Here is a 4,775-nt window from a genome sequence, read left to right on the forward strand (position 1 = left end):
AAGCACAGGGACCGTTCCAAAAACCAACTTTGGAATAGACAAGACCTACACCTTCCTCAGTGAAAGAGACTCAAAACCCCATATTTCCCACAGAGGAATATATGTGACTAGTAAGAATCTTAAAACCTATGTATTGATATGTCTCCATAAGGGAATCAAGTGTGTCCAGAGTGCATTAACATGGCAGCGAGAATCAGCTCAATCCCACTATAAAAAGGAATTTCAAAAGCAAAACCAACAAACAGGGAAATTCTTTACAATTCCTTCAGGGTGTCTGAGGAAACCTGGAAAGACCCTATCTACAATGACAGCTGGATGTGGCATAAGGCTGGACACTTGGGACAGAGAGGATTGGTGAGATTGGGTGAGCAAATGCAGACCCTTTCAAGCAATAATGCATGGCCCCCATTCCATGGGTCCCAACTCTCCAGGTTCAAGGGAATATTACTACAGCTATAACATGTACAGGAAACCTAGAGAATGTACACACTGTGAATACGAAAGGATTCTAAAACTCAACGAATAGTCCCTCTCCTGGTGCTCCAGTTTGACTTTCCAACTGCCTTACTATCAATCTCCCAACTTGGAGAGACAGGCCCTTTAACCTCCTGGTTTGCACAGGTTCCCAATTTGGCAGAGGATGGAAGGGACGAAGGAGAACCCATGAGAGAGTAGCTGTTAGGCATTTGGACGGGCACATGTCACTCTAATTTCCCGGAAGGAAGAAGAATTAACCAAAGTCTCAGCCACCCACCGGGAACCAGTATAGGACATGATCCAAAATTTTGGACTTGCGTTCAGCTCACAAATGACGAGTTGAGAAATGGAGCTCAGGGGCACAGCAATTCACAAACTGGCAGAGTGATAAAGGACAACTATCGTCCAAAAATCTGTTGAGGGAAGTCATCGAGGCGGACTTGAAAGCGAGGCAAAATAGCAGGAAACAGATTTCAAGAGGTACCTTGGAATCGCCTGTAAAGCACAGGAAGAGGGGCACAACTTGGACAATGGTGCACTTGGCCAAAAAGGGCGTATGCGTTTTCTCCTGAATATATTCAGGAGAAAACGCATACGCCCTTTTTGGCCAAGCAAGCAAGCGGGCAATGCAAATCTGCACTACAAAGAAGTATCACTTCCCACCGGTCAAAAGGGACATCCACAAAATGTGTAAAAACCTGAAAGGCAAGACAGGCCCAGGAGAACAGGGAGCCTTGTTATGCTGATGGGCGGGATGTAAATTGCCAACTGCCTCACTGGAGGAGTGCATTGTGTTCCCTAAAACAAGTAAACAACAGAGCTACAGAGTCAAGGCCACTTCCAGTCTAGGGAATATACCTTGGGAAAACTGAAAATCAATAAGAAAGAGCCACCTCCAAATTTAGGGCTGCACTGACTACAAGGACCTCAACTTGGGTACACCTTAAATATCCCAGGAAATATAAAAATGGTTCAAAACATTGTGGTACTTACATACGATGGAATATCCCTCAGCCATGAAATCAATGTCATAAGACCAGTAGCAGCAAAGTGAGTGGATTCAGGTACGATGATTCTAAGTGAAATAAGTCACACAGAAAAAGAAACTTATCATAAGATATCACTTATGAAGATCCTGTAAACATGGCTACACGTGAACTGAGTTAGGAAAGAGAACAGAGTCTCACATTTAGAAAACACTCTTATGCCTGCATAAAGGGGAAGGAGACGTGGGGTGATGCATAAAACCAGAGTTTGATATAAGCACAGGGACCGTTCCAAAAACCAACTTTGGAATAGACAAGACCTACACCATCCTCAGTGAAAGAGACTCAAAACCCCATATTTCCCGCAGAGGAATATATCTGACTAGTAAGAATCTTAAAACCGATGTATAGATATGACTGCAGAAGGGAATCAAGTGTGTCTAGAGTGGCATAAACATGGCAGCGAGAATCAGCTCAAACCCACTCTAAAAAGGAATTTCAAAAGCAAAACCAAAAAACAGGGAAATTCTTTACAATTCCTTCAGGGTGTCTGAGGAAACCTGGAAAGACCCTATCTACAATGACAGCTGGATGTGGCATAAGGCTGGACACTTGGGACTGAGAGGATTGGTGAGATTGGGTGAGCAAATGCAGACCCTTTCAAGCAATAATGCATGGCCCCCATTCCATGGGTCCCAACTCTCCAGGTTGAAGGGAATATTACTACAGCTATAACATGTACAGGAAACCTAGAGAATGTACACACTGTGAATACGAAAGGATTCTAAAACTCAACGAATAGTCCCTCTCCTGGTGCTCCAGTTTGACTTTCCAACTGCCTTACTATCAATCTCCCAACTTGGAGAGACAGGCCCTTTAACCTCCTGGTTTGCACAGGTTCCCAATTTGGCAGAGGATGGAAGGGACGAAGGAGAACCCATGAGAGAGTAGCTGTTAGGCATTTGGACGGGCACATGTCACTCTAATTTCCCGGAAGGAAGAAGAATTAACCAAAGTCTCAGCCACCCACCGGGAACCAGTATAGGACATGATCCAAAATTTTGGACTTGCGTTCAGCTCACAAATGACGAGTTGAGAAATGGAGCTCAGGGGCACAGCCATTCACAAACTGGCAGAGTGATAAAGGACAACTATCGTCCAAAAATCTGTTGAGGGAAGTCAACGAGGCGGACTTGAAAGCGAGGCAAAATAGCAGGAAACAGATTTCAAGACGTACCTTGGAATCGCCTGTAAAGCACAGGAAGAGGGTCACAACTTGGACAATGGTGCACTTGGCCAAAAAGGGCGTATGCGTTTTCTCCTTCAGGAGAAAACGCATACGCCCTTTTTGGCCAAGCAAGCAAGCGGGCAATGCAAATCTGCACTACAAAGAAGTATCATTTCCCACCGGTCAAAAGGGACATCCACAAAATGTGTAAAAACCAGAAAGGCAAGACAGGCCCTGGAGAACAGGGAGCCTTGTTATGCTGATGGGCGGGATGTAAATTGCCAACTGCCTCACTGGAGGAGTGCATTGTGTTCCCTAAAACAAGTAAACAACAGAGCTACAGAGCCAAGGCCACTTCCAGTCTAGGGAATATACCTTGGGAAAACTGAAAATCAATAAGAAAGAGCCACCTCCAAATTTAGGGCTGCACTGACTACAAGAACCTCAACTTGGGTACACCTTAAATATCCCAGGAAATATAAAAATGGTTCAAAACATTGTGGTACTTACATACGATGGAATATCCCTCAGCCATGAAATCAATGTCATAAGATCAGTAGCAGCAAAGTGAGTGGATTCAGGTACGATGATTCTAAGTGAAATAAGTCACACAGAAAAAGAAACTTATCATAAGATATCACTTATGAAGATCCTGTAAACATGGCTACACGTGAACTGAGTTAGGAAAGAGAACAGAGTCTCACATTTAGAAAACACTCTTATGCCTGCATAAAGGGGAAGGAGAGCTGGGGTGATGCATAAAACCAGAGTTTGATATAAGCACAGGGACCGTTCCAAAAACCAACTTTGGAATAGACAAGACCTACACCATCCTCAGTGAAAGAGACTCAAAACCCCATATTTCCCGCAGAGGAATATATCTGACTAGTAAGAATCTTAAAACCGATGTATAGATATGACTGCATAAGGGAATCAAGTGTGTCTAGAGTGGCATAAACATGGCAGCGAGAATCAGCTCAAACCCACTCTAAAAAGGAATTTCAAAAGCAAAACCAAAAAACAGGGAAATTCTTTACAATTCCTTCAGGGTGTCTGAGGAAACCTGGAAAGACCCTATGTATAATTAGAGCTGGATGTGGCATAAGGCTGGACACTTGGGACTGAGAGGATTGGTGAGATTGGGTGAGCAAATGCAGCCCCTTTCAAGCAATAATGCATGGCCCCCATTCCATGGGTCCCAACTCTCCAGGTTCAAGGGAATATTACTACAGCTATAACATGTACAGGAAACCTAGAGAATGTACACACTGTGAATACGAAAGGATTCTAAAACTCAACGAATAGTCCCTCTCCTGGTGCTCCAGTTTGACTTTCCAACTGCCTTACTATCAATCTCCCAACTTGGAGAGACAGGCCCTTTAACCTCCTGGTTTGCACAGGTTCCCAATTTGGCAGAGGATTGAAGGGACGAGGGCGAACCCATGAGAGAGTAGCTGTTAGGCATTTGGACGGGCACATGTCACTCTAATTTCCCGGCAGGAAGAAGAATTAACCAAAGTCTCAGCCACCCACCGGGAACCAGTATAGGACATGATCCAAAATTTTGGACTTGCGTTCAGCTCACAAAGAACGAGTTGAGAAATGGAGCTCAGGGGCACAGCAATTCACAAACTGGCAGAGTGATAAAGGACAACTATCGTCCAAAAATCTGTTAAGGGAAGTCAACGAGGCGGACTTGAAAGCGATGCAAAATAGCAGGAAACAGATTTCAAGAGGTACCTTGGAATCGCCTGTAAAGCACAGGAAGAGGGGCACAACTTGGACAAAGGTGCACTTGGCCAAAAAGGGCGTATGCGTTTTCTCCTGAATATATTCAGGAGAAAACGCATACGCCCTTTTTGGCCAAGCAAGCAAGTGGGCAATGCAAATCTGCACTACAAAGAAGTATCACTTCCCACCGGTCAAAAGGGACATCCACAAAATGTGTAAAAACCAGAAAGGCAAGACAGGCCCTGGAGAACAGGGAGCCTTGTTATGCTGATGGGCGGGATGTAAATTGCCAACTGCCTCACTGGAGGAGTGCATTGTGTTCCCTAAAACAAGTAAACAACAGAGCTACAGAG

The sequence above is a fragment of the Mesoplodon densirostris genome, unplaced genomic scaffold, assembly GCF_025265405.1.
Source record: "Mesoplodon densirostris isolate mMesDen1 unplaced genomic scaffold, mMesDen1 primary haplotype scaffold_35, whole genome shotgun sequence".
In the NCBI taxonomy this organism is placed as follows: domain Eukaryota; kingdom Metazoa; phylum Chordata; class Mammalia; order Artiodactyla; family Ziphiidae; genus Mesoplodon; species Mesoplodon densirostris.